This window comes from Meriones unguiculatus, chromosome 2 (assembly GCF_030254825.1).
Source record: "Meriones unguiculatus strain TT.TT164.6M chromosome 2, Bangor_MerUng_6.1, whole genome shotgun sequence".
NCBI classification, from domain to species: domain Eukaryota; kingdom Metazoa; phylum Chordata; class Mammalia; order Rodentia; family Muridae; genus Meriones; species Meriones unguiculatus.
Window position 1 is genome coordinate 56427407 of NC_083350.1, and position 25055 is coordinate 56452461.

A 25055-nucleotide genomic window follows, 5' to 3' on the forward strand; every position below is an offset into this window, starting at 1 on the left:
AGGACTTTGCAGCCAGTCTTGAAAATACCTGACAAAAGGGAGTCATATGAAAGGGGAGGAGGTCCTCCCCTATTAGTGGACTTGGAGAGGGGCAGGGAGGAGATGAGGGAGGGAGGGTGGGATTGGGGAGGGAATGAGGGATACAGCTGGGATACAGAATTAACAAAATGTAACTAATGAGAAAAATAAAATTATGGAAAAAAAAGAAAAAAAGAAAAAAATTTGTTAATTAATATTAATTAATTGATTTATTCATTGGAGGTTGTAGATTTCCCTCCAATAATCATGACATCATTAGCTCTGATTAGTTAGCTTGGTGTCTAGTACCAGGCTTTTTGAGCAGGTCTTAAGTCCAATTAGGAAGCTGTTGGTTACCACCAGGTTATTTGTGCCACTGTTGCATCTTTAGATCTACTATGTCATACTGGTTGTTTTTTGTGGTTCATATACATAATATCTGAGAAAGACTTTCAGGCTGCCTCATTTCTTTTGGAAGCTTGCAAGATGCTCTCAGGGTACCATAAAAGCTGTTCATCAGGGAAGGAGAATTCAGCTCAGTTCTAACTAAGGGGTCTCTGGGCTTTGTTTCTGAAGTGCATGTTGTCTTCAGAAATAAGAATTTTGTAAAAACAAAACAAAAAACAAAACAAAACAAAACAAAAAACTTGAGAGGGGCCAAGAAGCTCTGAAAACTTGTTAGACATTTGTTTATATTTACTCTAGCACTCTGAGAATTCTGACTGGCTGACACACTGACTACTTATTAAGGTCATCTGGGGTCTTCATGACTTTTCATCTGTACATTCCCAAAGAACTAGCTTCCACTTGCTTTTCTGTTCTGTATAAGGTCGCATAATCAACCCAAATATTCTTTAGCATCAACTGATACTTTAAAAAAATACTTAATGAATCTCTGGGGCAAAGTTACATCTAATTTATCTATATTGTGTTAAAATAATATATTCCTTTTTTAAATAAAATAATCTTTCCTGTAGAATTTCTGTTTCTAATTGTTCCAAGAGGACTTAGAATATCTCGTTTTACTTTATTTTATTCTGACTCAGGATATGTGATCATTTTCCAGATAAAAGTCTCTTAAAATGTTATTGCTGTTTTTAGAATATGACCACTTTATTCATGAAATGCATGACTTATTTTCTAAGAAAATCGAAGAGCAATTTGTCAAGATTTTTAGGGGAAAAAATCTCTTCCAGACTATAATGGCTTTATTTTTTTGAACATAAATTAACAAATTTATATATTGAGTGACTCAGAGGAACATGATTTGAAAGAAGAAAAGCACAAGGCTAGAGCAGTCAACACGATAAGGAAGAAAATATGAAAGAGTCCCAGAGAGTGTAGTACATACTTTAAAGCTACACGCCCTCAGAAACACACCGCAGCAATCATATTCGACAATCATTGTGACTAAAGGTAATGCTCTTCAAATGTTTTCTGTTTGTTCAGCCAAAAGGTTTTATGTACCGTCAGTTGTACTATTGTCATCCACTTCACCTAATGGGGTCGGCTCTATCAGAAAAACATTGAAAATTCTGAGTTACCACATTTGCTGAAATGGGAGTTGCTTCTTTGCAAAAGGCAAGTGTATTTGGATTAGTTCCTCTGTAAACTTTTCGCTGAGATCCTATGATGCTCGAGTGTTCCTCTGATCATACTAAGCTGCCCTCGGCTCTTTCCAGTGTGCTATGTTCTACAGATGATGGAAAGACAAACCCAGGGAAAGCTGGCCTCTCAGCATAGGACACATCAATGTCACAACTGCACTAGTTATTGTTAAGGGGCTTTTTTTTTGTTTTGTTTTGTTTTGTTTTGTTTTTTAAAGGACCAACTACACTGGTTAGTTTTATTGAATTTATGACTTGAATATATCCCTGAACCGTTCTATGCATAAAATAGGAATCTACACTTGAGCCTAAATACATTTGCATCATTAAGAATGAGAATTTTTCATTGAGTTGTAAGCAATGTGGCCTCTTCATGGAGTGTTATATTTATCTAAAACCATGACTGACATACAAACTATGAGCATTCTGACTTGACAAGTTGGTTGGTAACTTCTCAAAAAAATGTGGAAAGTGAACTCATATCTTGAAAGGAAAGCAGTAGGAGTCTATTAGTGCTTATTGAATACCAATGCTTAATTTTAAGGAAGAAGCATTAAGAAATATTGAAAGCTTCTATCTAACATCCTGCTTTTGCCTCACTATATGTAAAACTTCTAAGCTCCATGGTGATACCAACAAGTATATTTCTTTGCATAATATTCAAACAATATGTTAATATTTGCAATATCTACATAGTTCAGTGAAGCAATACTTTCCAAATAAGCAATACAGAATGTTATACAAAATTCAAGAAAAGACATTAAATACAGTGGCGTATTTGCTGCTAATTTATGTGGTATTGAGTCCTACACTGCAGCAATATTTAGTGAAATTCAGATACCAGAATAAAGAATAGCCATGATTCCTTGGAAAGACTAATAGTCTATTAATATTTATTCTTTTGTCAACTTTGTGAGTCCAGATAGGTTTAGTAGGTGTCAAGTGAATAATACATTGTAACATAATAAATGAATTGTTGAATTCTAATACTGTTATTTAGCTAGACATTAATGATTTGACAGTGAACAACAATGTTGTTCTCAGAATATTGTTTTGTATTTTTACAAAATGGATTTTCAAACTATTAATGTTAACCTATAATTAACTTGTGAAATGATCTAATGTGGTAAAATGTTCTAGTATCTTCCAATAATTTAGTAAAGTTCAAAAAGTATAACTCACATAAACCATTGTTCCAGAACTCAGTCTACAGTCTTGCATTTTAAAAGTCAGAGGAAGGTGGGCATAGTCTTCTGGTTTGGGTTTTGCTTTTATTTGGATAAAATTGTGTTTGTAAGGCAACCTCAATAATCTGGAAGTGGTGTTGCATTCAGAAAAAAAAAGTAAGTTCAAGGCTAGCCTATGATACATAATAGGATTGTCTCGAAAAGCAAGCAAACAAAATTAAGCCATGAAAACCTGCAAGACTGTCCTTTAAGTCACCTTACTCTTCTTTCTGATGCCCTTCCTCTGCCCAGAAGGCACACTTAATCCTTATCATCTGCCCATCTTGGTAGAGAATCTGAGAAAGCAGAATCACAGAGGTGAGATTTTAAAAGCCATTCCTGACTGAAAACTAAAACAGGAACAACAGATCATGGCCTTGTCAAGAGATCACAGTGAACCACCCCAGTGAGTGAGCACCAGTGACTCATGCCATACTATGAATGGTAACATCTTATTTGAGATCCAAGGTCATGAGCTAATAGGAATACATGAAAGACAACTTTCGTCACTGAGAATACCAATCTTTATCTATTTTGAGGTGAACAATCATTTGTATATGAGTGATGCTTGCTGTTTTTTTTTAACCATGGAAATGCTAACATAGGAAAATACTCCATAGAACATGGAGGCCTTCAAACTTATTCTCAATCATGTGGGACATATTTCTGTCAGTTTGTTCTTCAGTGTGTATATAGCCCTTATGGGGTTTGTGTCACTCATTTGCCAGAACACAGACCCAGTTTCTTTTTAGAGGGATGATTTCTGACTCAGTTTCATTTTAGAGGGACGGTTGTATCAAGAACTGAAGCACCACCTACTCTCTTAAAAGCAGAGCATTGTCTGCACGCTGCACGCTGCACTATTCCGAATCTAGTTTGGGGTTAAGTAATATTTAAAATTTTACAAAACAGACATTTTTTCTTAAAGAAAAAAATATTTTTCAAAAGTAATTAAAGCAGAATCCTCCTAAAATTGAATTTGTAATATTAATGTTTTCATTTTAAATAATGTTTTTTATATGAAATTCTTTATAGGACCATTAATAAATACCTCAGGCAGCAAATAGCATCAGGTTAAAATGCACCAAAACGTACGTTAATTACCCATAAAACATCTCCTGTTTTGTCTTATAGTTTAAATTAGGTGTTGCCAAGGCAACCCTTGTATTCTATAATGCCACAATGGCTAGGAGAATGCATTTTAAACCCCACAGAACTTACAGAAAGCTGACAGAAAAGCTGCAATAAAATAGAGCTCACGTGTTTTATGTTTGGCCAAGAACACATTGCCATATCGTATTCAGTGACAGACAGTGGTATCTGGGGAGCAGGCTAGGTCAGACATCTAAAACTATATAAAATCTCCAAATGATCAGAATGTTGAACATCTATGTTAAATGAGCTCTTTTTTTCAAGCCAACTTAAAACAGGAATGTTATTTTATCATTTGGGAAAAATAGCAAGACAATAAAAAAATAAAAAGGCCACAGATGATGACAATGCAGCCACGCCTGATGAGATCTGATAGACTACGATCAGAAGGAAGGAGAGGAGGACCTCTCCTATCAGTGGACATGGGGAGGGGCATGGGTGGAGAAGGGGGAGGGAAGGTGGGATTAGGAGGGGAGTAGGGAGGGGTTTTGGGGGGATATAAAGTGAATAAAGTGTAATTAATAAAAGTTTTAAAAAGCCCATTGAGAATTAATAGGTGTTTGTTTTAACCAAGTTTTATGATTATATTTCCCAACTTTTTTTTTTTTTTTCAATGCAGTTTATTTAGGAACATTGAACAATCCTCGGACCCCGGGGAAAGCCAGCCCACAGCTTAAATAGCCTCTGGGTAGCCAACCCAGGCGTGCCACGGGAGCAATGCAGATAGGTCCACATACATGGAAGCAAGCCAGATCCTCGGCCTTAGCCAAATGTGGAGTTGTTCGTGACAGAGAGCACTCACCATCGGGAAGGTGGAAGGCAGAAACCAGCTCCATCTTTAAGGCATAGCATTCCGCAGCTCTCTACAGTTCCCCCTTTTTGTTTTAGACGCATCAGGCAAGAGTAGAGGTCTGATCTCTGATATTAGAAATAAATTGGGACTTTGTACAGATGTTCATTTAGGTGTCATCCACCCAAAGAGCATCAGACCCGTCTGATACCTTTTTCTCAGAGGCGGGACCTGGGGCATCAACCCGCATGCAATCAGACATGCTCTTCTCTGGGTCCAAAGCGGCTGACCCTGAGTGCAGTACTTAGCCTCGCATCCTGAGCGTATCATTTTAGCTTTTTATGGTATCCAACCATGCTTGGGGAGAATGTCCTGCTTCAATGGCTGTAAAGGCCTGAATGATTATGGCTGCATCACACTGTTGTGAGACTCTAATCTTGCATATATACCACAGGCAAACCAAGGAGACCAACACCAGAAGGCCTGCTAACACTCCCATGCCCGCCCATTCCTTCAGATGATTCATGGCTGCAGCAATCCATGTTGATAATCCTGTGGCTAGTCCTGCGTCCACTCCGGTAGAATTTACTGTGACAATGGCCACTCTCAGCTGCTCCATCATAGTATCGAATTCTCCAGTCCAATTACCTAAAATATAGCTCGACAATTGTTTAGACAGATTTGCAGCACAGGAAAAATTCTCATGTTGTATGCTAGTGACACAAAGTCCAGCATACTTTCATTGACAGCCAGGTTGAGCGATTTGCCATAGGGTATCAATTTGCTCCTGCAAGAGGTCAATCCTCTGATTGAACACCATCAAGCTTCCTTTTAGTTGAGCATTAATTCCTTTATGTACAACCAAGGCATGAGCTACATTGGCTAAATGATTATTCAGGGTCTGAGCAGTCTGCCCAGTATGACTCATGGCTAGTGCCCCGGTGGTAGCTCCAACAGCCGCCAATGAGATGGTAGTAACAATGGTGGCTGTAGTTCCAAGATCCCTTTTCTGTCTGAAGAGAGTCATAGCGTGAGGGGCATCAATGGGCACAGGCACCCAGTGAGGCATGCGAGTAACCAGGGCATACCTAAATTTACTAGCATTCCAGATGCTTTAATTTTGTCACCTTACAATGTTATTTAAATCCAACGAGTATAAAACTTTTAAATATTATTCTAATGTATAAGTCCTGATAATTTATTTTATACCTTTGCAGTCTACCACCAGTTTACATGATAAAGATTACTATTCATTCTTATGGCCCTGATTCTGGTAATCCTAAAGACAGGAGTCCTTTGGACAATTTACCAAAAATTTCAATAAAGTGGCAGAGGTATAACAAAATGACCTGCTGAAGTCCTGCGTGAGAAACTTAGAGTTTACTCAGAAATGAGCACTGCTGTATGATCAGAAAAGAGACACAGTGTATAGAGAACATTAAAGTCTGTAAATTATAACTAAATACCTTTTGCAATTCTGAGACGCAAACATACAGAAAACTGATATGAAACATTAATGTAATTTCTACTCAGGAGAGTCATTCCTGGGTAGAAAATGGTTTATCCTGAGTAACATGGTTCATTCATGAAAACTCAACCTATGTCTCCAAAAGTATTTACAAAGTATTTACTGAGGTCTTCGTGAAAACTCTCATTCTTTCTTGTCAATATAAAATATTGACAATATGACAGTATTTCCTTCTTGTCAATATGAAACAGTCCAATGTTGTTCATTGGTCCTCTATCCTGCATTCTCTTACAGCTTTTGTTCCTCAAAACACAATTCTTAGCATTCCACACATACTGCAAACATCATCTTAACAGTGCCATACTTGAAGGCAATTATCAGTTTCTTAACTTTGCTATTGTTCTGTTATTCAGCTTAGAATAACATGTGTGTTTTGTGGCTATTCTAGTAGTAATTGGTCATGCTGGCTATGTAATATATAATAGACTAGTCCTTTAATCTATCTGTTAACTTAAATAAGAGCTTGAGCATTTTTGCATTTCTTATGGTATTTTTTAGTCCACATGCAATGTTTAACATTCATTTTAATCATAGTCTTCATTAAAATTCATACTTTTAGCTTTGACCCTTGTTCAAATGTAATCATTTATGAATCTGGAGAACTCTGTCATAGATAATGAATTTGGCTTTATATTTGGAGTTTCTTGTTCTACTTATATGTCTTTTTAAATATTATTCTAAGTTAAATTAAAATTATGATAAAAGAAACCAGGGTTTCAGACAAATGTCTGTGATTTGTAGGTATTTGAATATCCAGAGTTGCATTGAATTGAGCCACAATATGCTGTGGCATGTATTATTTTAATAAGTGACTATATTTAATAACACTAGCATCCAGTTAATTTTTCTTTTGCATCTGGTCAAACAGTCTGTTATAAGAAATACATCCAAATAGTGTTTAAATCAATCTTCTCTCTGAGACTTGGAATAGGGTATGAGAAAAGAGTCATCACTAGTAATTGTTAAAGAGATTATGGGAGAAGATACAATTGCTGAATAGTGATAAATGCTTAAAATAAATATAGAGTACTTTAATTTATTTTCTGTTGTTTTCCACCAATTCACATGATGAAAAATTTTAGTACTAATTTTAATATCAAAGAATAGCTACAGGGCATGGATAAGGTTCTGTAAGGAGACCTATCTAGCTGCTAAAAGACAAATGAATTAATAGTGTGAGAGGGGCTATGGCAGAGGCAGTCAGGTGGGCAATGTAGTACTTCAGCTGGGGATATTGGCCACTTGGGTTGTCTTGTTGGCATGGGAGATGTACATGTGAGTTAATCACGTTTGAGACTTACTTACTTTTGTTCCTCAAATGGATAAAAAACTGACTATTGTGAAATTCCGCTTTGAGTAAAGGCTTTGCATGACTTATTAAGTCCATCTGAAGAGATGTCATATTACTGTTCTGCAACACTTTCACAACCTGCTTATATTATGCAGTTATGTGAGTGGATTTCATCTGAACCCACTGACCAGACTCCTCTGAGGGCTCTGAGCATGGCACAGTGGATTACACTGAGTTCATTCCGTCTTGCCCTTTTCTGCTGAAGGATGAGATATACATCACTTATTTCTCAGAATACTTAATTCCGTCATGATAACTGCTGAAGGTAATAATCTAGCAAAGTGACAGCAGTTGGGGAAAACAAGTAATTACAAAGAATACTACGCTACTACTATACTATACTGTATTATACAATATTATACTATAATATCTATGGTAAGACTGGCTACACTTGCTTGAGATGAGCATGATTAAAGACCTGCAAAAATTCATGAGAATAATTTTCCTGTGTGCTGAGAGCCTATGAAGAAGGTTCGTTATGAGTCCCTCTGCGTGTGAGATGCTACCAAGCTCTCTCTTACACAGGATAAAGAAAGTTTCCAAATAAATGCTACAAATAAGACACAATGAATTTTGGAAAAAATTGTGTGAAATCTGTGGCGACTCAATTTTCAGCATACAATGTAGCTATTAATTGGACAGGTGCCAATGATAGAAAGTATGGTATCCAGAGATTGTAGGCCAAAATAGAACATAAAGCACATTTATTTTTATTTTCATTTTTATTTTTTATATTAATTACAGTTTATTCACTTTGTATCCTAGCTGTAGCCCCTTCCCTCATTCCTTCCCAATCCCACCCTCCCTCTGTCATCTCCTCTCTGTCCCTCTCTCAGTCCACTAAGGGAAGGGAGGTCCTCCTCCCCTTCCATCTGATCCTAGCTTACCAGGTCTCATCAGGACTGGATGCAATGTCCTCCTCTGTGGCCTAGTTAGGCTGCTCCTCCCATGGGGAGTAGGGAGGTCAAAGAGCCAGCCACTGAGTTCATGTCAGAGACAGTCCCTGTTCCCCTTACTAGGGTACCCACTGAGTTGCCATGGGCTATGTCTGAGTAGGGGTTCTAGGTTATATCCATGCATGGTCCTTGGTTGGAGGATCAGTCTCAGAAAAGATCCCTGTGCCCACATATATTTGGTCATTGTGGAGCTCCTTTCATATGATTCTCTGCACTCTGCTCAAGGTTTTTGTTTGTTTGTTTGTTTGTTTGTTTGTTTGTTTTTTATGAGTCTCAGTATCTTGTTTTGATACACTGCTAAACAGAGTCTTTCAGAGGCCCTCTATGGAAGGCTCCTGTCCTGTTTCTTATTTTCTCCTACTTCCAATGTCCATCTCATTTGTCTTTCTAAGTGAGGATTGACCATCTTATCCCAGGTCCTCATTCTTCTTTAGCCTCTTCAGGTGTACAGATTTTAGTATGTTTATCTTATCTTAGAGGTCTAGTATCCACTTACAAGTGAGTATATGCTGTGTGTGTCTTTCTGGGATACCTCACTCAGGATGATCTTTTCTAGATCCTACCATTTGCCTGCAAATTTCATGATTTGCTTGTTTTTAATTGCTGAGTAGTATTCCATTGTGTAAATGTACCACAATTTCTGCATCCTTTCCTCTATTGAGGGACATCTGGGTTGTTTCCAGGTTCTGGCTACTATGAATAAAGCTCCTATAAACATGGTTGAGCCAATGTCCTTGTTGTACTTGAGCAACTTTTGGGTATATTCCTAGGAGAGGTATAGCTGGATATTAAGGAAGCACTATTCTTAATTGTCTGAGAAAGTGCCAGATTGATTTTCCAAGTGGTTGTACAGTTTACATTCCCACCAATGGGAATGTAAATAAAGCAATGGAGGAGGGTTCCCCTTTCTCCACATTTTGTTTTTTTTTTAAACAGTAAACTAAAGTACAGCATTTATTTATTTTTTTATATTGTTTTTTTCTTTTTTTCCATAATTTTATTTTTCTCATTAGTTACATTTTGTTAATTCTGTATCCCAGCTGTATCCCTCATTCACTCCCCAATCCCACCCTCCCTCCCTCATCTCCTCCCTGCCCCTTTCCAAGTCCACTAGTAGGGGAGGACCTCCTCCCCTTTCATATGACTCCCTTTTGTCAGGTATTTTCAAGACTGGCTGCAAAGTCTTCCTCTGTGGCCTAACAGTATTGCTCCTCCCTTGGGAGGTGGGGAGGTCAAAGAGCCAGTCATTGAGTTCCTGTTAGAAATAGTCCTTGTTCCCATTACTATGGGAAACCAATTGATTACTGAGCTATCACGGGTCACATCCGAGCAGAGGTTCTAGGTTTTATCCTCTCATGGACTTTGGTTGAGTGTCCATCTCAGAAAAGACCCTGTGCCCAGATACGTTTGGTCCTTGGGAAGCTCCTATCCTTTCCACATCAAACTCCCCTTCTTTCATATGATTCCTGCACTCTGCCAAAGGTTTGATTGTGAGTCTTAGTATCTATTTTGGAGCACTGCTAGGTAGAGTCTTTCAGATGCTTTCTGCGGTAGACTCCTGTCATACGTTCAATGCATATCCCATTTGTCTTTCTAAATGAGGATAGATCATCATACCCCGTGCCCACTTTCTTGATTATCTTCTTTAGGTGTATAGATTTCATTATGTTTATCCTATCTTTTAGGTCTATATAAGCGAGTATATTCCATGTTTGTCTTTCTCCTTCTGGGATACTTCACTCAGAATGATCTTTTCTAGATCCCACCATTTGCCTGCAAATTTCATGATTTCCTCCTTTTTGATTGCTGAGTAGTATTCCATTGTGTAAAAATACCACAATTTCTGTATCCATTCCTCCGTTGATGGACATCTGGGTTGTTTCTAGGTTCTGGCTATTACAAATAAAGCTGCTACAAACATGGTTGAGCAAATGTCCTTATTGTGTACTTGAGCAAATTTTTAGTATATGCCTAGCAGTGGTATAGCTGGGTCGTGAGGAAGCGCTATTCCTAATTGTCTGAGAAAGCACCAGATTGACTTCCAAAGTGGTTGTACCAGTTTACATTCCCACCAGCAATGGAGGATGGTTCCCCTTTCTCCACAACCTCTCCAACATGTGTTGTCATTTGTGTTTTTCATCTTGGCCATTCTGATGGGTGTAAGGTGAAATCTTAGGGTCGTTTTGATTTGCATTTCCCTAATGGCTAATGACATTGAGCATTTCTTTAAGTGTTTCTCTGCCATTCTATATTCCTCTACAGAGAATTCTCTGTTTAGCTCCGTTCCCCATTTTTTAATTGGATTACTTGTTTTGCTGCTTTTCAGCTTCTTTAGTTCTTTATATATACTGGATATTAGCCCTCTGTCAGATAGAGGGTTGGTGAAGATTCTTTCCCAATCTGTAGGCAGTCGTTTTGTTTTGGTGATGGAGGAGGGTTCCCCTTTCTCCACATTTTGTCACTTGTGTTTTTGATCTTAGCCATTCTGATGGATGTAAAGTGAAATCTCAGGGTCAGTTTGATTTGCATCTCCCTGATGGATAAAGACATTGAGCATTTCTTTAAGTGTTTCTCTGCCATTCTATATTTCTTAACAGATAATTCTCTGTTTAGTCCCATTTTTTAATTGGATTACTTGATTTGTTGCTTTTTAACTTCATGCAGAAAATGAAAATAGATCCATATTTATCACCCTTCACAAAACTAAAGTCCAGGTGGATCAAAGACTGCAATATAAAACCAGACACACTAAATCGGTTAGAAGAAAAAATGGGGAAAAGCCTAGAACTCATTGGCACAGGAGACAACTTCCTGAACAGAACACCAACACACAGGCTCTAAGAGCAACAATTAATAAATGGGACCTCATGAAACTGAAAAACTTCTATAAAGCAAAAGACAATGTTGTCAGAAGAAAACGACAGCCTACAGACTGGGAAAGGATCTTCACCAACTATATCTGACAGAGGGTTAATATCCAGAATACATAAAGCACAATTTAAGATTTTTCTGGCAACCTTGATTTTCTGTACTCCCATCCAGGACAGTATGATTGAGCATCTGTAATTGTCTCTCCAATTTAATAACTATTGGTTACATGCTGTGTTTTATTTATTTTTATAATGCTTTATTTTAGTTCAATAGACTTTAGAGAAGGAAAGTCAATATTATAAGAAACTATTGGACATTGAATTACAGTAGATTAGCTTTCATCAAATATACATAATTCCAATGCTTAGAAAAGAAGGGGGCTGATGCAGCCAGAAGCACTTTCAGCTTTACATTGGTACAGCTGGAATAAAGTTTTACATAAATTGAGTTCACAAATCATCAAATATTTTTGTTTTCTCCAGAGTTAGTAGCAATTTATTTCACTTAAAAAATTCAAAAGTAAGTTGTTAGGCTTTATTAACTCAAAGCAGTTCCTTTCAGAGTGAAAGATACAAATGATTAATGGAGTGACCTAAGAGGAAATGGCACCTCAGATTTCAGTGTGATTTATTAAACAATTTGAGAGCTTATGCCTCATGTTTCCTGGTGTTACATAGTAGGCTTCATATTTTACAGCTATCAAGCCTTTAGAACTAGGACCTGTGTAGTAGTTTGTACTTGTAATACAAGCATTCGAAGTTAAGCATTAGAATGTACAATAAAAAATTCATAGACTCAAGCAAAAATATGAAACAGTATAAACCCTACTCTTAAATACATAAAACAGTGTATGTTACAAGGGTTGGGGAAGGTTTTATCTTAGAACTTCATTTTTTATTCTGAAAAGTTTTTTATATTTAAGAATAGGGAAGATTCTTTCTACCAATATTATAATTCTCTAGTTGCTTATAGTTCTTTGAACACGGCTGAAGCTTCCTGACATTTCTCCACTCACATGGGCAAGTCTACTGGTATCATTCTTTTGCAACTCATATTTAGGCAGTCATGGGATTTTTATGGGTATAGCTGCTGACATAACTAGAAAACAATCTCACATCAAACTGCCTGATTCTTACACTATTTCTGCTCCCTCTTACCCAATGATCTCTGAGTAACTTGTGGAAGAGTTGTGCTGTAAATGTGTCAGTTGAGACTGGGCTTCCCAACTCTGCTTTTTTATTGATTATGGTTTTCTATAATGCTCTCCATCAGCTGTGAAGAAAAGTTTCCCTGATGAGGGATTAGGACTACATTTATCTGAGTATAAAAGGACAAATATTAAGACTAAAGTTAGCAATTATGATGTTTTAGTAAAATGGTGGTTGCAGGTTATTTTCCATGATCCATGACTTCACCAGCCCTGGATTTGGTTAGGTTTCTAGAAGGAGACATTATCTGGCCTGTCGAGTGGATCTTATGTTCAATTTAGAGAGCTGTTAGTTACCACCAAGGTATGCATGACATTACTGAGCTCTTAAATTATACCAGTTACTCCTCATGAAATTCTTAGGCATCATAGCTGGGTAGGGATGTTGGTTGCTTCCCTCCTATGAAAGCTTTCATGGTGTCTTCTGGTTTATGAAGACAGATTTCTCAGGAAGATAGCTTTCGGGTCAGATCCAGCTTGGAGTCTCTGGGCCCTGTATCTGAAGAGTGTGTTATCGCCAGTAACAGGAGCTTACTTACCTTCCATCTTTGGTGCCAACCAAGAGTAATATAATAACTTACAATGTTTGAGGAGTGTCTTGGGCAACACTGACCTAAAACTTAAAAGAAGGCTCCTCATGCCTGGTGTTGGGGTTCTTATTCAATGATCTTTTTGCTCTTTGAAGGAACGTTATCTGCCCAGATGAAAAATTTTCATGTAAACTACATGTGGATACTTATACACCAACTTACATGTATGGTAGGTTATTTTAGGTAGCTATGTAATAGTGTGGTTCCTTATGATGTTTTCGGAATTCCTACTGCTATTTTACCTTTCTTCTTCCTTTTTCAGTATTTATTTCTAACTTCCTCCTTTCTAACTAAAGTCTCTCTCCCATTATTCCCATTTCCCTTTCAGGTAACTTGCACTTTTCTATTTACTCCTGTTACTCCCTGACTCTTAACCCTATCTCCCGTCATCCTGGAAATAGCCTTGTATCTACTTTCTGGCTTCTGTAGTTACTCCAGGATATGTATTTACATGTGAAGATTTGTAGCCAGGAACCTAAAAATGAGAAAAATAAGCCATGTTTGAAATTCTAGGTCTGGGTTACCTCAACTATTTACCTGCTAGGTTAACAATTTCATTTTTTTCTTACAGCTGTAGTATCACATCTTAAGACCTTGTATGTAATCCTTATATCATTGTTCGTTTTGCTCAGGGTTGTGTTAGTAATCTGGTGTCTTTTGTGGTTCCAAATAATTTTAGAATTTTTTTTTTTTCAATTTCTGAGAAGAATGAGATTGGGTTTGCCAAGATAGTTGATGGAAGTAGGAGAAGATAAGGAACAGGACAGGAGCCCTCCACAGAGGACCTCTGAAAGACTCTACCCACCAAGGTATCAAAGGAGATACCGAAACCAGCCTTGATGAGACCTGATAAGCCAGTCAGATAGAAGAGAAGGTCCTCTGCTATCAGGGGAGGGCATAGGGGAGAAAAGGAAAGATGGGTGGGGCTGGGAGGAGACAAAGGAGGGGGCTGCAGCAGGGATACAAAGTGAATAACTTGTAATAAATAAATACATAAATACAATTAAAATAAAAGATTAGGTTTGCATAACATTCGTCAGAGCATTTGGTACAATTGTGATTTTCATGATATTAGTTCTATCAATACACGGCCAAAATTTTTCTTTTCATTTTCTAGTGTCTTTTTAATATTTTTCTAGAGGATTGAAGTTTTTATTGTAGAGGCTTTTTTGCTTCTTTGTTTATGTTTATTTCTAGACATTTTACTTTCCTTAATGTTACTGTGAATGATAGTGCATGTTTTATCTACTCTATATGTCGTGGTTTGTGAATAGAAAAGTTACTGATTTATGCAAGATGGGGCTGGTTCTGTATTCTGGCACATTGCTGAGTTTATTTAATCATTGTAGAATTTTGGAATCTCTAATGTATAGTATTATATCATCTGAAAATAGAGATAGTTGACTTCTTTTTTCTATATTAGCATTTCTTTTATCTCCTTGTTTTGTCTTATTGCTCCACTAGCTCTGAGTAAAACATTAAAAGGGAGAGGGGACTGTGAATGTCCCTGTCTTATTGCTGACTTCAGTGGGATTGCTTCAACTTTTTTTCCTATTTAGAATGATACTTGCTGTGGGTTTCTCATATGTAACTTATGTTATGTTGAGACTTGTTCTATATCTAGGACTTTTACCATGAAAGCATGTTGGATTTTTCCAAAGTCTTTTTCTGCATCTACTGAGATGATCATGTGATTTTTGTCTCTAAGTCCATTTATATTGTGGACATGCATGTGTTAAAACATCCCTACATTTCAGAGATAAAGCCAGCATGATCACGGTGTGTAGTCTTTTTACGTATGTCTGTATTCTGTTTGCAAGTATTTTTTGGTATATTTCCAATTTATGTTTTTCAGGATATTGGTCTGTATTTATCTTTTGTTGTTGTGTCACTCCCTGGTTTTGGTATTAGATTTATGTAGATTAATGGGATGGAGGATGCTTCTTCTGTTTTATTGTCTTTACACAATTTAATTAGGGTTGGTCAAAGGTATTATTTGATTCCTGGTCCAAGACTAGAGAGTAGAAATGGTTGGTGCATAGAGGGAGGACCAGACAAACTAACCATGCTAGATCCTGAGAATAACATATAGGATATGGCTGTGTAGACAGATTGAATGTAACATGGGCTAGAATTTTTTAATCATATTTACTTTAAATACTGTTCTTGGTTCTACCCACTAGTGATCTATATATTGTTTTGTGTACCCGTTTCCTATGTGAATTCAGTTTAGACAATTCATCTAGTGATATCTACATTACAGTGAAACATCTAGGGTACTTTCAGTCCAAGACCACATGATATCCCCCCACACACACACAAAAAATGTCCAATCCTGTGTGGTCAGAACTGCTTTGAGATTCTAAGATTTCCATGTTTTGTAAGAAGTTACAAATTACCTATTTATGAATTAAAGTCTTTCAACAAAACTGAAACTCAATCTCTGCAATATGTTTTGGACTCACACCAAAATAACATTTCCAGACAATGGAATGGACAGATTTGTGGTCTTGATTGTTGACCGCAGAATTTCATGAGGAAATGGATTTTCTTGCATGTTTTGGGTGGAGGAAAATATTGTGGTTAGTATATACGTATACCATATCATCATTCCTAGCACTACTAGCTACTTGTGTACATCTTGATTGCCTAAAAGAAAACCTTTCTAAACCCTTCAGCCCCTTTTCAGCTTGTGTGTCCAGTTTCTTTTCTATTCAACTAAAGACTTACCTCAACATGCTATCCTCTGAAAGACAATTCTCTCCACAAGGCCTCTTAATAACCTGTGAAGTTATGAATGAACAAATAAGTATTAGATGTATCTATAACCAGTTAATGAAGAATGTAGGTGAATAAGGAGATTTTATCTTATCTTTATAGCCGCTAACAACTCTAATTTCTCTACAGTTTCAATGTCCTAAACTTTCTGACTTGACGGAGATAAAAAGCATAAATGTTTTATCAGATATATGTCAAACAATTTTGATAATGCATTCAACTCCAAATTTATGTTTCAATCTGGAAGCAGAGGTACTTGAAAAATGTACATATAAAACCAAAGTTGCTTTAATAAAGTGATTAAAACAAAAACTTTAAAATATACTGTATGCAAGATTCTTGAGGTGGACTTGAGTGCCATCTATATGCAGGTTGGTCAAATGTGAAGAATGACGAACATAGTCAAAAAAGGAAGATGGACAGACAAGAAAGGTGTAAGGTGTTTGCCAGACTGACTTTCCTGGACTGCTCTTCAAACTGTATTTTATAAGTAAATATCCAGATAAACATAAACAAAGTTTCAGAAATTTGATTAAAATTTAGTCAAGCAAAGGACCTTTGTCAGACGATGGCATCAAATACCTTGCAAAGTTGCTAAGTGTCATGAGGTACCAAAGAATAAAACATTATTAACTTTCTAAGAAATTTTGAAGAGGAGAAAATTCTATGAATTTCAAATTTAATCATCAAGAGGCCAAAAGAAGGTCATGTAATTAAAAAAATTAAAACACATTAAACTTTTCTACACTAGTACCTGAATTCAGTCCTTGATCCCATTCCCACACTTGTTTCGTAACCACTTCATGCAGTCACTGGGGCACACACACACCCACACTGAAACACACACATCACATACATACACACAAATGATTATTATTAATAAAAATAATATAAATGTGTAATAGTGCCTCATTAGATAGATCCCATAGCCTTGAAATTTATAACCATTTTGGAAAAAAATGGTTTGTTTTCCTTATGAATGACTCCATCAGTGGTATTCTGTGATAACAGCGGAAATTCCAATAGGAGAATCTTAAAAATATAGTTGAAATCCAGCCCGTTGCACTCAGCATTCTCCTTGAAAAAAATCAGGTATTGTGCTCAGTTCATATTGATACTCAATAAGAGCTAACTCAGGACAGTCCCAAGTACCCTTCTACCTACTCCCCCGTCATCTCTTGCTTATTATAACCTCTGTACTTTCAAGGTAAGTCATGCTTAAAAATGCTAATATCCAATTTACTACTGCTTTGCTGTATGAAATATGTTTTCTGTGGGAAAAGAAATGCCGTAAGTGAGCAGGGTAAAGCTGCTTTCTCCATTGTCAACAGGCTTGGCAGCTACTCTCATCATTTTTATTATGCATTATTCATTTTAAGGCTGAAAGGAAAGTTTCACCGTCCACAGTTAGCAAGACAGGCCTCACAGATTTTTTTTTATTCCCTTTTGATAAACAGCCTGATGGGAAGCAGCTTTTACTGCACACTATGAACTGTTTCCTATAATAAAAACTCAGCGTGCAGCAATCCCATCACCTTTATTAGATTTGGGTTTTTATTTTAACTGCCTGCACACAGGCAAGCATATGAAAATTCCTTGGTTTTAATAAGAGGAAGAAATCAGAGCTGTAAACTGTGTCTCTAATATCGAACTATCTATTTTAACTTTTAAAACGCCGGCTTATGTTTCTAAATCCTGTAATCAAGATAACAGTAGAATTTAGGAAGAAAAAATATACAGATAAGTATTGCAATCAATATAAACTAATTAGTTAGTTAAGATGATTACTTCTATATGATGGCTAAAATCTTACCAATGTGGGTATCATAATTAATTGGTTGGGTTTGGTTTTGCCTCTTGCTTTCCTTCTTCACTGCAGTAGTGTGGGCGACAATAAGGTTATAGCACTGAGGGGTACTAGAATAAGCAAGGTACCTGGCCTCAGACCCAGCGATAAAAGCATTTTCGTGGAAGGAACTACAGTGCATGGCTAAGATATAACAGTTTCCTCTTTTGCACTCTCGGAGCTAAAATTAAGGTCAAGAAAAGTTATGTGTCAGTGTAACACATGGTAATAATAGAGAGCACACACGGGAACTTCAAAAAGACTGTGTCTACAACGTTGCTTTTGTAAAAGTGATCAGGCTGTCCCAAAAACTGCAAGAAAAAAAAAATCAAGATATCTCTCCATTAAGGCCCCTTGTGATGCAGATGAGCAAGATTACTGTTTTCTCCCCAGAATACCTTGTCTCACTTGAGGCTTGCTCCTTTTTTGTTTTGCCAGCTTTTGGTTTTGCATTTCTTCAACATCTAAATCTGAAGCACCCGGATCTCTCTCACTGGTTTTCTTCTAGTGCCAGTTTCTAAGAGATCTCTAGGATCATAGGCTAAAGGTACTCAGATTCATTTCCTCAGCTGAGATGTCTCCTTTAAATAAGAATGAAGAATTCACATAAGAATATTGCCTGGGTTTGTGAAGTCGCTAGAAGTTTTAGAACATTTCTGGGAACTGAAGCCATTTCCAAATGATCGGGTGGGTTGTAAATACAGAAAAAGCATCCTGATGTGAAGAAGATTCAAAATGCCCGTGTTATGCTTCGGCGGACAGGAAATAAAATAGACCATGGGACAAATGGGAAATGAATAGTTTCTAGTATTACTGGTGATAGGCTTGTGCATGTGTTAACTGCAACATATGGAAAAAAGCGACAACGTTGAGCCTCATGTGAAGAAGACTGATTCTGTGAATTGGAAGAAGTAGATTAAAGTGACTCAATTAAGGTTTAATTTTTTTCTCTATGTATTGTTTTAATGCCACTGAGCACTTTTTTTTGTGACTACCATTCCTTTCTCTGGGAGTTCATTAATTCAACTGTAAATCGAAACATCTAAATCAAGTTGCATTTTGAAAAAGAAATAATAGAGAACAAATTCATTAAATTCACAACTGAAATGAAAACATTTGTGTAATTAACACCGAGTGTAAATTGTATCATGAAGATTTATTTATTGTTCTCCATTACCCTTTTCTATATTATAGCTCCATCTTCAGATAAATTTTTCTATAATGATGTCAAGACAGTTACAAGAGATACACAGTCATATCCTTCCAGGTTATTGCCCCTGGCGGAAAAATAGGCATCTCTCTTATCCAGTAGCCCATCAAAATCTTCCTGGCATTTTATTATGATTTTTCCTGTCTCTGAACAAATTATAGTGACCAGTAGAAAAGACAGCTCTCTCTCTGGTTGGTCACACCAATGTCTAATAATACCTCTTGAATCAGAATTGGAATAATAACAGTAAAAGTGCAGAAAAAAAAAAGACTGAACGAATAAGAGGGATGGAATTCTGGTAATAGAGAAAACAGAAAAAGAGTAGACAGAGAAGAAATCAACAATCTTTACTATAGAAGTGTACAAACAGAGCTGATATTTTCAACAAAATGAATTTATATCTTTAAAGTCTACGTCTAGAATTTTATTAAGTTTTAAAAGCTTAGAAAAACAGACCTATTAAAAAAAATCACAACCAATTATATAATAAAATAAAAACACAACAAATGTATCAATAACTATAACACAAAGCAAATATTTGGTTATTTGAAATATTTTATTGTTAAATAAAATTGTAGTTTCAGTAGCACAGCATACAAGAACAAAAAAAAAAAATTAAGGCTAATTACAAAGAAAGGTTGGCCAGACCAGGCTCAAACGTGACATCACCTTCCATGTTCAAATTAAATGATAAAACAAGGATATAAAGATGCACATAAACTTAGTTACCAAAATACTTTGGGATCTGATTTGGGTTCATACAGACAGCTGATAGATGTGCTATGTCAGCTACAGTTCACAGAAACAGAAAAGATGTGAGCTGTCACACGAACATGTTAAGACACATACACACATTTTTTAAACTCTGGGAATCTTTTATTACTAAAACTTCTCTTCTGACATGCTTAAGTTAGTATGATGAGTCTATGGAAAAGAATGATCTCAAGATCAGATTGTCTGCTTCAAGGACAACAAAAATCCTTCAAGGGGGGACTGCTAGCACCTAGAAAGGGCGGAAGAGAAATTTTCTGGAATCCTGGCATGCTGATGGAAGGAGGCCGTAAAGAAACTGTGCTTTCCAGATGTAGTGGGACAGCTGCACAAATAATCTCACAATGCTTGAGACTGTAAGCACTGAACCTGCACAGACTACAGCCGACAAAATCCCAGCACAGAGAGGTGGGGTAGGCAGGAAGTCTCATCTCTAGCCGGGAGGTCCGTGGTAACTGATAGCGTTTGGAAAATGGGGAGTTAGTTTTCTGTTTTGATATGGCCCCTGTAGGTTGACTACGCTCTAGAGGGTAGCCACACGCCCAAGAGTATATGGGAAGCACAGATTGGACTGTAGAGAATACGAAACAAATAAAGATGCAAGGTTAGATCGGCGGAGAGTGTGGATCTAACCCTAAGCCTAGCCCAGCACAATAGGCTCATTTAACATAAGGAAAGGGGATGAGTGTGATCAGAACTTATTGTATGAAATCTTATACTTTTCGTAGCATTTGCATGTGTGCCAACGGTAGATAAGTTATATTAGGAAAAACTAACAGTGAATTCCTGGAATGAATCAACAGCGATACCCAATAGTCTACCCGATGTTCTACTGTTGATATCACATACTCACAGCAAAGGCCTAGTCTATTATGGAAAGGGTAGCATAGAACTCTACAATTAGAACATCTAGTGTATCCTTGATGCTCAGTAAGCTTTAAGACTCGGGCATCATGATCAATACCTTTGAGGATTCCTGCTTTAAATCAGAATGAATTACATTTAATACATTTAAAAGTTTTTTTTTTTTTTAAGTATTCTAACGATAAGCTGTTATAAAACAAGTTAAAAATACATTTATGGCTAAAAGCCAGTAACTTGGTTTGGAGACAACATATATTTGTATTAACAGTTAAAAACAAGAGCGAACCAAAGTTAACAAATGACTTAGCACAAGATAAATAATCACTTTGCACTGGCTCCTACAATGCTGAGCCGGGTTAGAAATACCTGGAGGAAAATGCTTTGCTTCTTTCATAGACAGCAGGCATTCTCTGTCTAATTGGTGTTTACTTTCGCCTCTGTGGTCAGCTGACCTGAGGAGCCTCTGAGGAAGCTTTCTACTTCTCCTGGAAGCTTTTGTCTGAATGCTTGTTTTCCTTTTAGTTGAAAATTTCATTTTTTTTTTTTCTTTTGGAGCCTCTAGTTTTTGTTTTGTTTTTTTGTTTTTTTTGGGGGTTTTTTTTGTCTATAAATGTCATGACTTTTCTGATTTCATTTTCTTCTGAAATCTGTGATACTGCAGTGTAACTATAGGAACTGAAGACTTTCTGGACAGGGTAAGGATAAGGCAAGGTAGAAAGAGAGGGGGGCAACATCCAGAAAAACAAAATGAAATCTTAACAATCGGCTCCTTTCAACAGAAGGAAAGCAAAGTTACGGGGTCTCGGGAGTGATGGGGAGTCATCACAGTGGGAATAATGCAGTTGGTGGGTGGGAGTGAAAAGCATCACATGACTGGAGCAAAGAGTTCACATGAATGACAAGAGATTAATCCCACTGGTATAACAGGATGGGACAGGTTGATTGTCAGCCCGGAGACTTGACATTCTCTAATTGGGAAACTGCTCCAAACTGTAACATGTGAACTTGTGACAAGTGAAAAGGAAAAGTATATGGATAAGCATACATTTAAATTCAGTACTTATGTACGCCAGCATGTTTAAATTGAGGAAGTTAGTCTCTATCAGAGATCTCCCCCAGCAGTGGACTTAGAGAGGGGCAGGAGGAGAAGAGAGAGGGAGGGTAGGATTGGGAGGGAATGAAGGAGGGGACTACAGCTGGGATACAAAGTAAATAAACTGTACTTAATATAAAAAATTAAATTAAAAATCTATTAAGGGGTTATAAAGCATTAATGGCAGTGATGTAAAAATCCATAAATACATTTACATTAGATTTGTAACAGTATTACCTTTTGATTTAAAAGATATTTTCTGGAGCAAATAATACAACATTTGTATAAGTACCACACACTAGCCAATTGTGACACTGAGCCCCACTAAAATGTGAAGCTCAGGCTGGCCTCAAACTCATGATCCTTCTGCTTCTGCCTCCTTTAGTAAATACTACCAGTGTGAGCCACGACAACCAGCTTCTGGAGTAAATAATAGAATACTTAAAAAGTAGATAACTCCATTGTTCTGATTAGCAAGTTCTAATTATAAAAAAAGATAGGCTTGGAATTATTGCAAAGTCTTTGTGTGCTAGAAAACCACAATATACATGCTTTTAACAGTTAGTCACCTCCCCCTGAGGGGGAAGCAGCATTACCAGGCCACAGAAGAAGACAATGCAGCCACTCCTAATGAGACCTAATTGACTAGGATCAGAAGGAAGGAAAAGAAGACCTCCCCTATCGGTGGACTTGGGGAGGGGCATTCATGCAGAGGGTGGAGGAAGGGAGGGATTGGATGGGAGGAAGGAGAGAACCACAGGGGGGTTGCAAAGTGAATAAAGTATAATTAATAAAGAAAAACAAAACAAAACAAAACAGTCACATCTCTACCTAAAACACCTCAAAGCTAATATGGTAGTCAGGACAATGAGCCTTTTTGCCAGTTAGATTGATAGGTTATTTTTTTCTCTGTATTGACCATTTTTTTCTACATTCCTTACATTTTTATTGCTTCCTTACTTTTTAAAAAAGAATTTGATATTTCACTGAACCATTTCTGAAATTATTTACCATAGTGTAGCCAGTATTTTAAATCTGTGAATATGAACAGTTCTCATAACTGAGATTGTTGGTGCTCAATATGGATGCTGGCATTACTGAGAGCCATCCTTCATGAAAAGAATGACCTTAGTATTGAATGCCCACGTTGTTCTTCAAAGTTTCAAACATCGTCTTAATCATCTTTACTTGGTATAATGATAAATAGTACCCATAGCTTAAGACAACTTAAGCTGTAGGTGATGATTAATACTTATACACTCAAAAGTGGCTTAATGTTACATAAGAGAAACTTGAGATTTGAAGAAAAATATCCATCAATAATGTCTTACAGAAATTAGAAAGTTTGGTATCCCACAAGCTTTAGAAATGCCTGAAATATCTGACAAAATGCCCTTTCTAAGATAATATGGTAAACATGACTGTGAAGTGACAAATGTTAAAAGCACAAGGAAAGAATGTGTTTTAAAATGTGATTGGAATAAATATATTATAATTAAATATGCAAGTTATAATTTATATAGTCAGTCTTTGAGGGGGGCTGAAGAGATAGCTTAGTGTTTAAGAGCATTGACTACTCTTCCAGATGACCAGGGCTTGATCCTACCACCAACCCGGTGGCTCACAACTGTATGTACCTTCAGCCCTAGTGGATCTGATTCCATCTTCTGACAACCAAAGGTACTAGGCAAGCACAGGGCATAGAGACATACATTCAGAAAGAGCACCCATACACATAAAATAAGTAAGTAAATAAATAAATACATTTAAAAATTAAGGAGAGCTGTAGCCCCCAATAAAAAAAAAAAAAAAAGAATCGGCTATGATCTAGTCAACATGTGGGGCTAGAGAGATGGCTCAGAAGTTGAGAGCACTGGCTGTTCTTCCAGAGCACCCAGGTTCAATTCCTAGCACCCATGTTTCAGCTTGCAACTATATGTAACTCCTGATTCCGGACTTCCAGGGGCAACAGACTTGCACAGGATTCACAAACATAATCATAGACAAAGCATATATACATATATGTGAACATTTTTAAATGGCAATCAACATTTTTATGTTCTCAATAAACGACAAATGATCATGCTTTATAAAAAATATTAAGGAAAGCCCTTGTGTGGATACCCACATGGAACTTCAAAAGTATCTCATACTGGACCAGCTGCAGTTTATCCAGTAGCACTGTCAGAAAATGACAGACAGGATTCATACACAAGTCTGCATTCAAGGCACACTCAGCATGCTGCAAATGATGTATGAAACTCCTTATGAACAGCAGGGCAATTCAAAGCCGATTCACATTTACTAATACGTTTCAGAGAAACTTAATGACAGATGTAAGACTAGAATTGCATGTTTACAGGCAGGCAGGGTGTTTATTGACAGAAAATTTGCTGTAATCAGACAGAATTTCACAAATGAAGCTATGCCATTGCTGAAAATTTCTACTTTGGTAGACTAACAGTAAATCTAATATTTTTGTTGCTAAAGTTGTTTTATTATTTATTGTCAATTTACAGTCAGGTGCTGTCCCGGCTAATTTTATGTCAGAGTGACATGCTCTCAGTAGAGAAAATGCCCTCATAAGATTGCCCTGTGTGTTTCCTTGAAGTACTAAATGTTATTTATTTATTTATTTATTTATTACAATTTATTCACTTTGTATCCCAGCTGTAGCCCTCTTCCTCACCCCCTCGCAATCCCACCCTTCTTCCCTCTTCTCCTCCCATGACCCTCCCCCAGTCCACTGATAGGGGAGGTGCTCCTCCTCTTCCATCTGACCCTAGTCTATCAGATCAGGACTGGCTGTATTGTCTTCATCTGTAGCCTGGTAAGGCTGAATCCCCTTAAGGGGAGATGATCAAAGAGCCTGCCACTGAGTTCATGTCAGAGACACTCCCTGTTCCCCTTACTAGGGAACCTACTTGGAGACTGAGCTTATGGGCTATATCTCTGCAGGGGTTCTACGTTATCTCCATGCATGGTCCTTGGTTAGTGTATCAGTCTCAGAAAAGATGCTTGGGCCCAGCTATTTTGTTTCTGTTGCTCTCCTTGTGGATCTCCTGCCCCTCCAGGTCTTCCTATCTCCCACTTCTTTCATAAGATTCCCTGCACTCTGCCCAAAGGTTGGCTGAGTCTCAGCATCTGCCTTAATACCCTGCTAGGTAGAGTCTTTTAGAGGCCCTCTGTGGTAGGCT

The 25055-nt window shown here is 37.2% G+C and overlaps 1 protein-coding gene and 1 pseudogene across 4 annotated transcripts in view; one reads left to right on the forward strand and one right to left on the reverse strand.

The window, feature by feature from the left end:
* The window catches only part of Rit2 (Ras like without CAAX 2), a 337828-nt gene that overhangs the window by 286758 nt on the left and 26015 nt on the right, over window positions 1–25055 (forward strand). The gene's annotated exons all lie outside the window — the stretch shown is intronic.
* Window positions 1–25055, reverse strand: part of LOC132652241 (large ribosomal subunit protein eL15-like) — a 60607-nt pseudogene that overhangs the window by 31216 nt on the left and 4336 nt on the right.